We start from the raw sequence: 13,946 nt of genomic DNA on the forward strand, positions 1-13,946 counted from the left end.
CTTATTATCATAGTTGTCAACTTATATGATCTATGGTTTTTTTATTTTTTATTTTATAATAATAATGTGAAATAATTCTTTTGCCTTTGGAAAAAGAATATAATAAATATCTAGATATTTATTCAATGCATCAACATTGAAAAATTAATGATTTTGAATAGAACCCTATGAGTTAAGTATTGTTCCCTTAGGGAAATTGTCCCAATGTGGCAAGAGAGATGGAGAGATACGAAGAAAATTAGTTCCAAAGGATGTTGATTTTTCTCTTTGTTTAGTGATTGAGAAAAGTTGTTTAATAAGGGGAAATTAAGAAAACCCACAAAAGATTTTGGAATAGAAATCATATAATGATTTTATTTTAACAATTGGGGATCAGATGATTATAATATTATTCTACTATTTTAATGTTGTGCAAGATGAGGCTCATCTTATTATCATAGTTGTCCACTTGTATATGATCTATAGTTCTTCTATTTTTTTTTTAATCATGTCAATTAATTCTTTTTCCTTTGGAAAATGAATATAATAAATATCTCGATATCTAGTCAATGCATCAAACATTAGAAAATTAATGATTTTGACAAAGAAAGAATGATTCAATAGAGAAATAGTAACATTAAAAAAGATAGACACCTCTACTTTCATAAATCTATAAGTATTGTCTAGCATTGTTTAATGAAATCAAAATATACGTTTGAAACCTAACGCTAATGGTATCAATTTGCCAAGTGTAGAGTGCCTATTGCAATTATATAACCCCGTGAGTCGCGTATTGTTTCCTTAGGGAGAGTGTTAGAATGTGGCAAAGGAGATGGAGAAATATGAAGGGAATTAGTTCCCAAAGAGGTTCAGATTTTTCTCTTTGATAAGTGGTTAAAAAAATTTAATGAGGGGAGATTAAGAAAACCCATGAGGATTTAAATCAAATTGGTTTTTTTACAATTGTAAATTACTTTCCTATCTAGTGATAGGGGATCTAATGAAGTCTCGTCTTTCATAACTATTGCATACTCTTAAACCATCCAACTAAAAACATCTAAGCATAGTTCTCAACTATAATATTTTTAGGTAATCTTGTCTATTTCAAGTAGTCTTGTCTAAGTCTCTCTCTCACTGCAATCTTAAGCCTTTTTTTTTTTCCATTATGGGACCCATACTTTCCTTTCCTTTCCAATCCCAGCCCTAAAGGCTAAATGGAAGTAATTTTAAGTCCAGAAAGCTAATGGCCCTTAAGAACTTGAAATACCTCAAAAGCATCCTTTAAATTTCCATTCCAAGAAAAGTTCCAACCTCAAGTGAAGAGAATGGTAGGAATTGTAGCACACAATGGGTAGCACAATTTTTTGTGGTAACTATCATGAGAATGACACTAGCAATGGGGCCACTAGCCAAATTATCTTTAATTTCAAATTAAAATGTAAAATGTTATTGCTTATAGTAGCCTCTAGTAGCGAAAAACAAGGGATCACATCACATTATAGATAATTGAGCCAAGTTATTGTCTAGAAGGATCTATTCTCGAGATGAATGGTTGATTGACCACTCCCAAATGTGTGTATCAAAAGGCAGTTCCAAAGTATAGAGAGGTGGTTATAGCTTTAAAAATCCTGATAAGTTAGGTGTAAGCCACAAGGAGGTGATCTTAGAATGTAGGTGAGATCGAGAGATTCAGAGAATGAATGCTAGACTTTTTAGGATTTTTTTTTCTTCCGATTGATAAAAAAAAAGAAGAGAAAATAGAATAGGCAAATTTGATTCAAAACTTGTTTTATCCAAATTTAACAACATGCTTATAAGAAGAGGATCCTTTGGTTTCCTGTTCACCATGAAACAATCCTCAATTAAAGTAACTCAACCAAGACACCTATGAGTTTTTTTAGTTGGAATATTCTCAACAAAGTACAATTAAATTGAAATGAAAGTATGAAACTTATTGATTGGGTTTTATTGTAAAATATCTAATGTTCTCATTACCCATTTGCTTGCTAAATTGCAACATTAAGGGCTTAATAATGACTGTTTCAAGTTAAAATGATTTTCCCTATAAAGCGCTTGAAATATCTTTAAAGGGATCCCTAAACATAAATTTCCAAACATTAATGAAAATGACAATTTTGTAAATATTGAAGAAATCCAAATTACAAGCCAATTAAATATATAAATACCCAAAATTTTAGAATGAACCTGAGGTCCATGTCATTTTAGCATGAACTTGAGGTCCATGTCATTGGTATTTGCCCATAACAAGAACCTTTATCTCTCTCTATATATAATATTGGTACAAAGGCAATCATCTTTACTCACTGAATATAGAGCATCACTTTTCATTCTAAAGAAGTTATGTCACACCCTAAATTCTAAAACTATGGTTTAATTATAATATAAAAGGTTAACACATAATTTTAGAATTTAAAATGTGAATTAAAAGATAATAATATAATATTCATAATTTAGGATGTTAATAATTTATTTCATGTTTAAAAAAATTAATTTTGATGTACAAACAGTAATATCTTTTTTTTTTGTTATTATCAAATACATGTTTCCAAATAATAAAAACAACTTAACATTTTATTTTACAATTTTTAAACTTAAAATTTTTGTTCTTTTAAAAGTTACATAATATGGTATAATGGATTAAGAGTTTTGTGATATACCCTATATGGTATCTTAGTTGTGCAAAAATTTCACTAAGTATAGAAAAAAATGTCATTTCTTAAAGTTTCAAAATTTAAAATAAAAAGTGATGGATTTTTTTTTTGTTTTCATGTTGGTGATACTCAAAATAATTTTTCTAAGTTTTTATATTTAATAATGTTACTTGGGCAAACTCTTTTTTTTTTTCCAATAAATTTAATAAAACCTGCCAATTTATAACTAAAAATGGAAATTAAATTTTGATCTACTTGGAATTAGGTTTTGAAAGTATTTTTATTAGATTCAAATGTGGGGTATTTTGTTATTTACACTGTATATGTCAAGTAAATGGAGATTGAAAGTAGGATTTTCTTATGCTTCTCTTGTGCCCTATTAAGTGCTTTTTCAATACTCAACAATAGTTCCCAATGTCCCATTACTACTCATGTAGCTTACCTCCTTGAGCCACTCTGAAGACTCCAGTTGAGGGATTTATGTGGCTCTTTATAATGACCATTAGCAACCTCGAGTTAGATCTAGGATTTCTTTTTTTTTTTTTCCCCGTCATATATTTAATCCCACCCAAATATGTTTGCAAGTGAGATAATTGTCTCTTCAACATAACTGCATCTCTTTTTGGAAGACGATTGAGTCTTCCCATCTTTTGTTCTGTTCTCAAGTCCTTGAATTTATGAAGTCTCGTTTCTATAGTGAACCAATTCGTTGACATACCACCGAGCCATTTTTTATTAACATAATGACACCGAGCCTTTATTGCAGCTTGTGCTACTGAATCTACTGCTTTATTTTTGGTACCAACAATTAAGAATAGTTTTCCCCTATTTGCTACATTAAAAACTAAACCACAAGTTTCTAATAAAAAGTGAGCAATTCTAATAAGATTTGTAATATGAATTCTTTTTTTGTTTTTTTAGGATAGCTCATTCAGGTAAACCTTTAGGATAGCATACTTAGGCATTTTTAGGTACACTTTTAAGACACTTAGACACACCCTAGGTCATCTAGGCACACTAGGTACCCAGGCTCACTAAGTACCCAACCTACTTAGATTCATCCAACCCACTTAGGTTCACCTAAACCCATTTAGATTCATCTAGGTCCACTTAGGTTCACTTAGGCCTACTTAGGTTCACCTAAGCCCACTTAGATTCACTAAATCACACTTTGACCCATCTTGACGCACCTTGACCCATTTAGGTCACCTTGAAGTAATTCCTGCATGTCTTACGTAGTTCACATGATTTTCATTTTTAACACTCGCATGCACTTGATTTCTTATTTATTTATCTATTTATTTCTTTTTATTTAGTATTATTTGTTAAGTTATTTTTTTATTTCCTTTATCTATTTATTTTCAGAAAATTGCATGTGATTGGTTATCTTATGTCTTATTATTATTATTATTATTAAATTTGCATGAATTAATACTTTTGTTTTCTCATTTATATATATATATATTTGCATTATTTCTATTTTTTTTGTTATTATATTACAATATTTCTAACACATTTTTTTTTTTATGTTCTTTGGCATGAGAATCATGGACCACATCTTGACATAGAGGAGATTATAGTATATGGAAAATTTTTGGAGAATCATGAGGACTTTATTGGAAAGACGCCAGACATAGGAAGCAAGATTCTCTTAGGACTCTTTAAGGAAAGAGGATTGACATGCATTGAGAGAAGAATGAAAAAGTCGGGGATTTTAATGGATTTGTTTTAGAATATACATATGAAAGCTGCCACTTATGGGGTCCTCTTTACAAGGCCATCCATCATCCATTCGCACTTGTAGCTGTTTGCCAAAAAGACCTAAGGCCATGTGGATGGTCCGTCTATCCCGAGAATTAAAATGAAGACGGACGATCCTTAAGCAGAAACAACATTAGAATGTCGTTTGACTAACCTCCAAGCATTTACTCACCTTCAAGCGCAAATTATGCACCAGACACTCTCCATAATTAATGCAACTGTTACGATGAGACATTCCATTATTAGCAGCTCACCAAGGCAAGACAATTGTTATACATCGGTAGTCAATGCCATAATATCTCATAATCAAGTGTAATTAAGGTGTTATTAATATGCCTAAAAGGGCATTACACGTGAGCAAGGATAAATTGGCATGCACAATCCAAGAAAGGCATGTTGCTTTCTTTCTACAAACACCATTTACTTACTCAAGCCAATCGATGACTTAAGCATCAGAGGAGCGTGCCCAAACAATCTGTCTGGACATTCTTTTGTGCAAGGAACAAACCCGTATGCGTCTTGAGTAGGTTAGATGAAGAAACATAGTTGATCGTTCCATCTATCCCATGAGAGCTAGACGACCACCTCCATTTGGATCGTGCACCAATATTTGGTGTCGTATGTGGGAAATGAAACATAAAAGCCACCAAAAGCACGATGGCCAACACTTCTCCTACATCCCAATTAGTCAATGTTGTTGAGCGATTTCAGGCTTGGCAAGCGAAAATGGAAAAAAAGCAAGAAGAGAATGAACAACGAATGTAGTCCCTACTCCAACAAGCCGAGTAGTTGAAGCAGGAAAACCAAGAATTGTGTGCTCAAATGGCTAAGGGGCATCACTCATAGAGTTGTCATACCCTCACTCAGTAGACCAATGCGAGGCGGCATTGTAGCCAGGGGGAACATTCCTCTCATCGGTACACTAAGTCGTCTCACTTGGAAAATGAGGAAGACTTGTCCGCTAGCAATTCTTTAACATGGCCAGATCCACTTTATCCATCAACAAATCGATCTCAACCCGTTGAGACTACCAGTTCTGTCAGAGGAAAACGAAAAAAAGGACGGGAATAGGGGTTAAGTTTGTCCGACACTTTGAAAGCCCGTCTAAGACACCAAAACTGAAAAATGCCAACTCCCCCGTGCATGTCTGATACCTTAAAGGCTTGGCTCGGCCAACCCAAGAAAGAGGTGACATCCAGCCATGTGCCATAGCATACGAAGCCACCACCGGTACATGATCCTCTCATCAAGGCCTCACTTAGCTCTATCAACCAACAATTGGATGATATGCTCTCCATGTCGTTCGACCCTCATATTATCAGCTATGAGCCACCTATGAGGTTTTTAGTACCCAAATTGACCATATACGATGGGATGAGTGACCCATTCAACCATGTGATGAACTTTCGACAGCTAATAATGTTGAACATCGGCAACGACGTGCTACTTTACAAGGTCTTTCTGGCTAACTCCATGATTTGGCCCTCTTCTGGTTCCACCGACTCCTTTAGAACTCGATTAACTCTTTTTGAGATGTCTTTGAGGCCTTTGTCAGCCACTATCTATGTTTTACGTGCCAAAAGTAGAATATAAGTGCCTTGCAAAACATATAGATGCAAGAAAACGAATCACCAAGAGACTTCATGAAGCAATTAAGCCAAGCGGTGTTCCCGATAGAATCCTATAATATGGATGCTATCCTTTATATTTTCAAATGAAACATTAGCCCAAACACTCTGTTTTTCGAGTCTCTCACCAAAAAGCCATCTATCTTGATGGATGCCTTATTCAAATGGGCCGACAAGTATACTATGCTTGAAGATGATGTTCAAGTAGCTTCCTAACAAATTTTAGTCATGAACCGGCCTACGAAAAACAACAAAGTTAGAAGCTCAAAGCCCCCAACTAACTAATCCAGATAAGGGGGACGAAGGCAAGATGGACGACAATATCAACCCCTAAGGCTCACCCTACTGACTGTCTCTTATGAAAGGCTCCTCCCATTAATTCTAGAGCTGCCCGAATTCAAGTGGCTAGAGCCAATCAAAACTAAGCTGACCAGGCGCAACCAAAAACAACGATGCTCATATCATAAGGATCATGAACACACCATAGAGCAGTGCAAGAATCTGCATTATCTAGTGGAAAAACTCATCAAGGTTGGAAACCTCGAGTAGTATGTCCCCTGTAGCGCCTAGGGCGGTGATAAATTATATCCATGGTGGACCTGTGGATGATAAGTATCAGTCCAGAAAGCATAAACGAAGATTAGTTTGCACAGCTTCCATAAGGGGACGAGTGAGCATTGTTTAATGTACGTCCATTGACTATAGTGTCCGACTGATCGATGGTCTCATTACCTTCCCTCTTATTGACTCAAACCAAGTGATCCTACCACATGAGGGTGCCAGAGTCTTGATAGTGGTTTTGATGTACGTAGAATCGTGATTGATCCAAGCAGCTCCATCGACCTTCTGCATATGTCAACCTATAGGCAAATGGGGTATTCCCTGTCTACCTTAGAAAATCCAGGCCGCATACTAATTGAATTTAATGAAGCCACAACTATCTCCCTAGGCAATGTTGTTCTTCCCGTCCAGGCCAGTCCGATCATCTTTAATGTCTACTTCTTAGTGATAGAAGACTTGCCACCGTACAATGCCATTATGGGACGGGTATGGCTCCATAAGATGAAAGTAATCCCATCTATGTATCATCAAATGATAAGCTACCTCACTGAAGCCAAGCAAGTGGATTTACACGGCAACCAACTAGCCGTCAGGCAATGCTACCAAGTGATTGTAGAAGCTGGGTAGTAAGACCCAACTAAAGATGAACCCGAGCTATCAAGCGTGAAAGACAAATAGAAATTACAGCAATAAGCAAAGAGAGATCTATCGAAAACCAATCCCTTGCAATCCTTACCCTTATCAAATGGTGAGGATCGTATGACAAACTCTAGTTCCTTGCTAACTAAGAATGAGCAAACTCACTTGGAAGGCATGCTCTGTCAGAATACAGATATCTTCGCTTGGACTTACTCGGACATGCTAGGGATAAACCAATCGGTGGCTGCCCATAAATTGAATATTCTCCCCAACATGCAACTTGTAAAACAAAAAGTGAGGCGCATCCACTCGGATCGCCAAAAAGTTATCCAAACGAAAGTTGATAAGCTATTAGCAGCAGGCTTTATCCAAGAGGTCACCTATCTGGACTAGTTGGCTAACCTTGTGGTGGTCCCAAAGAAATGAGGAACATGGCAAGTATACGTGGATTATACGAACCTAAACGACACCTACCCAAGGGATAACTTTTCTTTGCCTTAGATTGACCAAATAGTCGATTCAATGTCCGGGTATGGAATGTTTTTCTTCCTTGACGCCTTCTCTAGGTACCACCAGATTCCCATGTTCCATTCAAATAAAGAGGAAACGACCTTCATCACACCTCAAGGCCTTTACTGCTACAATGCCATGCCCTTTGGGCTAAAAAATGCAAGATTAACATACAATAGGCTAATGACGAGAATTTTCAAACCATTGATAAGTCGGATAGTGGAGGCGTATATCAATGTCATAGTCATAAAAAAAACCTACACAAAGAACATTCAACATTTGGAAAAGGCGTTTGGCTTGATGTGGAAATACAACATGAAACTTAACCTACTCAAATGTGCATTCAGTGCCAACGTAGGGAAATTTCTTGGATTTATGGTGACTCAAAGATGGATTGAATTAAATCAAGCCTAGGTGAAAGTTGTGCTCAAGAATCTTGCCCTTACCAGCAAGAAGGAAATGCAGCGACTTACTGGCCGTCTAGCAGCCTTGGGCCGGTTTATAGCGCATTTCACCAATAAACTACGTCTTTTTTTCACCACTCTACGTGGAGCACATACATTTGGCTGGACGGATGAGTGTACATACTCCTTTGAAGTCATCAAGCACTACCTTATAGAACCTCCCATTTTGAGTAGTCCTGAAGTTGGAGAAGAATTATACATGTAACTCACTATGTCAAAATACGCTATCAACACCGTCCTATTTTGACATGTCCAAAATGGCGGGAAAAAACCTATCTACAATGTGAGCAAAGCTTTGGTGGACGTAGAAGCGCGTTACTCTCAAGTGGAGCAGACAATGCTAGCATTACGAATTGCTACTAAAAAACTCCATCCATGCTTTCAAGCTCACCAAGTAACAATTCTGACAAATCAGCCACTAAGGGTCACATTGTACAAGTCGATCTTATCCGGGCGGATGATGAAATGGGCTATTGAATTAAGCGAGTATGGAATACGATATAAGCCTTAGTTGTCCCTGAAATGGCAAATTCTCATTGATTTCAAAACCGAATTACCTAAAAAATGAATGCAGATTGATACACATGAACAATGGTGGATCCTTCATGCAGACGGGGCCTTAAGAAAATCAGGAGTTGGAATAAGGCTTGTGATATATTCCTCTATTAAGGAGTAGGTTAAGCAAGTAGTTCGGCTCAACTTTTCAACATCTAATAATGAGGTCGAGTACGAAGCAATGATAGTTGGCCTTGACCTTGCTTTGGTGCTTGCAGCAAAAAATGTGGAAATCAAAAGTGATTCCCAATTGGTGATCGGACAGATTCAATGAGAATACGAAGCTAGAGATGAGCACATGGCCTGCTACCTCGCTATTGTGGAAACCCGTCTGAGCATGCTAGACGAATGGATAATTAAATATATTCCATGAAAGAAAAACGGGAAGGCAGCCGTGTTGGCCAAAATAGCCACCACCTTACCAATAAATAAATCCATAATGTTGCTAGTCTACGTCAAGGCCACACCCTCTATTGCATCAAAACAAGTAAATGACATAGTCAAAACGAACTTAGGATGGATACAGAGAATCGTAGACTACCTCCACACTGATTAAGTCCTTAAGGATGGAAAACAAGCCTATAAGCTACGCATCCAAGCTGTCCGTTTCACTTTGATTAATGATCAACTTTACATACATTCATTCAAGGGGCCCTATCTAAAATGTTTGATCGATGCGGAAGCCTAGTATGTTTTAATCGAGTTACATGATGGTGTATGTGGCAACCACCCAAGAACACGAACGTTAGCACATCGTGTCTATTCTCAAGGTTACTATTGGCCCGCTATGAAGAGAGATGCGGAGAACTACGTTAAGAAATGTGATAAGTACTAGAGGCATGCACCAATTCCCCGTCTGCTCTCTGACTGCCTTAATCTGGTGACCAATTTATGGTTGTTTGCCCAATGGGGGATGGACATAGTCAGCCCACTACCAACCGACGTAGCTCAGAAGAAGCTCCTTCTCGTGGCTACCGATTATTTCAATAAATGGATGGAAGCTGAAGCCTATGCTAGTATCAAGGACAAAGACTTAACAAAGTTTGTTTGGAAGAATATCGTGCGTTGGTTCGAAATTCCCCATGCCATCGTCATGGATAACGAGCTGCAGCTTGATAGTAGTGTCTTTCAGACATTTTATTCAAAATTGAACATCAAAAAACCTCTATTCGACGCCTAGATATCCACAAAATAATGGACAAACAAAGGTGATGAACAAGACATTATTGAATTCCTTGAAGAAATGGTTGGAAGGAGTAAAAGGGAAATGGGTAAATGAACTACCTGGTGTCCTATGGGCTTATCAAACAACTAGTAGACGACTAACAGGAGTCACCTTGTTTGCTTTGGCATTTGGTATGGAGGTCATCATCCTTACCGACATAGGAGTGCCCACTCTCAGAATGGTCGCACATGAAACGAAGAATAACAGTGCACGAATGGAAATGCATTTGGAATGGGTGGATGAAAACCGTGAAGCTAAAACTATTCATATGGCTTCTTATCACTAGAGAGCAATCACTCAATATAACAAGAAGGTGTCGCCATGACTATTTTGCCCGGGACATTTGGTCTTGAGACGAGTGTTTGAAAATACGGCCAAGATAGGAGCCAAAAAACATCAGACCAATTGGGAAGGCCCTTATGTTGTAATCAAGGCAGGAGAGTTAAGGGAGTACCATCTACAAACAATGGATGGCACGCCACTACTCTATCCTTGAAATATAGCAAATTTAAAAAAGTACTATCAATAAACAAGTATGTACATCTTTTGCATAAACGACTCCAATTCGGACTATATTGGTTGCTTAAATGGCTACGAGTTGGGTTATAACCTGCAAGGAAAAACCAAGTGGCAACATCTATATGGCATAGTCAACATAGCACAAGCCATAAAGCTAATCGGCACAAGAACATAACCTAAGCGGCACAAGCCATAAGGCAAAATGATAAGCTCCTACGGGGAAATACCTAAGCGACCCAAGCTAGACGGTCTCAATCCAAGTAACTTAAGGCCAAAGAAGGCTCCACTATCTGCGTTGGTAAAGCAAAGCCAAATGGCAACCATCATGTATTACAAATGGCAAACAGTAATATTGACACACTATTACTATGGGGCAAAATTCCCAAAAGATTGTGTTAATATTACCAAAAAACTTTAAAGTAATTACTAACAAAAAAAATGTCATACTGTTTACAATGAAAAAGCTTAAATGGCTAAAACAAGAAAAACAAAAGCAGCACTATTTTGGAATATCCTGAACCTCATCGTCGACTACTGTAGAATCGTCTTCCACTACGGAGTCCTCTTTTGTTGTCGAGTTGTCTCCTAGCATGGCTTCGTCTCCCAGCATGGCTTCATCTTCATCATCAGAAGGAATACTGAGGATATCATCAGTGATAACATGTTTCTTCATACAACAACGGTAGCCATAGAAGAACAAGCCATCTACTTGTTGTTGGTAGGCCATTTCCAACTCGTTCTTTTCTTTGATGGAGTCAATCATGGTCTACTCTTGCTCCAGCTTCAGTTGAGTGCCTTATTCTTCAGCTTTGGTCTTGGACGACCCTAAGACAGCCTTATCTAGCTTTAGTTAGCAAATTTCAACCTAGAGCTCTTCATTCTCCAATTATGTTTTTCTCAGTAATCTTGCACATTCTTCAACCACCTTCCGTGCAACGGCTTAGACTGCTTTAGCTGTCTCTAGATTTGCCTACAGCTCTTTCTGGCCGTCCACATTTTGGGTTGTGTAGGCCCTGATCTTTTCAATCAACTGCAACCATTGGAAAATGTGGGAATGTTATCTCATTAGATTACAGACCCCGACTATAATTTACCATAAAGAACCAAGGAAAATATGTTAGAAATAAAAAGAAGAAATGAAAGATACGAAAAGCAACATAGAATACAAATGGTATGTGCCATACCATCTTTGTCGTTTGCATAGTTGAATAGTCTTTCAAACGCATAATAGCTTAAATGGTCTCATCTAAAGTCCCATACAAATTGCGAGCAAAGAAGTTTTGTTGAGGATCGCTCGTTATGCCAACAAGAATCCGTTGCATAGCCGGGAAGAGTTCACTCATGTTGGCCACAAGAGGCTCCATGTCCACAAAAGTGGGAAAGTGCTCCAACAGTACATCCAATTCCTCCCAACTAGGAACATCAGTAAAGGAATTCAAAGGAGGTTGTGTGTTTGGAGTAGAACTGTCACTCGAGATAGTGAAGGTTTCCTCGATGCCATGAAACGAGATGTTCTCCACATCCGTTAGCTTGTTTGCAGTTAACGAATAAGGAATAGACAGTAAAAGGGGTAGGGCATGGCTTTGAAGACGAACCCTTCTCAATGCCTGTCTTTAGCTTTTTAGCCGAAGAAGGGCCAACCACAATCTATACAGACAACCTCTTCTGTTATCTCTCTCGGAAATCAGCTCGCAAGTTAGCAGCCATATGTTCTTCTTCTTCTGAAGTTATGGACGGGACGATTGGTTCGAGTGTCTTGCTCTACTCAACCTCCTCTACCCCAGGTACCTCATCTGGATTAGCTGTAGACACTAGAGCTTGTGGACTGGCGACCAGACGAGAAGTGTTTCGTGCCTTAGCCGATAGGGAGGGGGAGCAGAACTTGAGGTTGGACAAGAGAATGAGGTCGAAGCTTGGCATAAGGTTCCTTCTTAATGCTTCTTTTCTTGAGTGTCTAAATGAGCTTGTTGCGCCTCAGCGTCCGCAAGCTAAGAAACTTTGTAAAATAGCAAGTCTTTCAAAACGAAGTGCTCACCCAACACTAAAGTCGGTAATGCTAACCAAGGAAAGATCGGATTCACGAACGGCTTTGGGTGTGAGAGAATAACCTTCAAGTTTTTCTCTGTAAGTAGCACGTTATGGTTCCGTTCGATTTGATCAATCTCAAACAACTTATTTAGACAGGTTAAGGAAGATTTCTCCACCCACTCAACCAAGTGGCCCCATCTCTCCTTGCCTACACATACAAAGCAACTATTATATCAGTCTACGAAAAGCCTAAGTATAAAAATAACAAAAACATTCAGTACTTGGGATCTCGAGGGATCGTGTGGGCTTAAATAGCTTGTCTGAACCCTTAGTATTTCCATTACATGGGTCGGACACCAGTACGTGTCCTTTTGCCCAACCTTTGCTAGAATCAGGCAAGCCGGTGACGAATTGTAAAGATGGGATGTGAGTTGACAAGTTGAAATGCTCTTTAGGACTCATCTTAATCGTATAAAGGAAAAGTACTTTCAACAAACATAGATCTAGTTGGTAAAGAGCTTCTAGGATACTGCATCCCATCAAGATTCTAATGAATTTGGGATAAATGAGGGTGGGTGGAATCTTAGAAAAATGAAGGAAATGTTGATCTCCATCTTATAGTTGAATGGAGATTGAATCAGGGATGTAGTAGCGGGCACAGAATTCCTGTTCAGACAACTCGCCAATCGGGCGCTCTATCAGGAAACGACTAGATTTAGACAATTTGGACCCACCTCACTGAGATCTATTACTTGTTAATGCTACCCCACTTTTTTCCATGACTACAAATGGAACAAAAGGCCAAATGAACACCTACACGACAAAAGCGTTAATTAATCATCACAAGGATAACCTAAAAGGATACCTAACTAAGATCTATGTTAATCACACATGAAGTGATGCATATTCTACTCTAAACGGCCTAAGCACAAAACTTGATGAGCAAGTCACACCCAGATTGTGCCAATACCTCAAGAAACACCCTCGCTTGAGCCGAAGAACTCTATAAGACTCAAGAGAATGCCAACAAAAACTGAAAATAAACTCCAACACCACAACAAATCTGACACCAAAATATATTTAGACAACAGGTTATGGGAGGAATAAGCATCGACAGTGTTCGTAATGCATTCAGCGACGAAAAAAGCTACAAGATAAAGGTTGAAAGAACATAACATACCTTATGGATGACATTGAGGCGATTGTAGAGGCTCCTCATTGAGAGCAAACCGTCGATGATAGTGATCGAGAAGACCCGAAGCGTCGTTGATGATGACTAAAATAAGAAAATAGACAGCAATAATGGCAAAGAAATGAGCCATCTCCCAAAAGTAATTAACCTATATAGGGTATGGCCGTAAAGGTTGAGGTGCCCAAAGGAATGCGCCACTTAACACAATGCCTC

This window comes from Vitis vinifera, chromosome 3 (genome assembly GCF_030704535.1).
Source record: "Vitis vinifera cultivar Pinot Noir 40024 chromosome 3, ASM3070453v1".
Lineage (NCBI taxonomy): Eukaryota > Viridiplantae > Streptophyta > Magnoliopsida > Vitales > Vitaceae > Vitis > Vitis vinifera.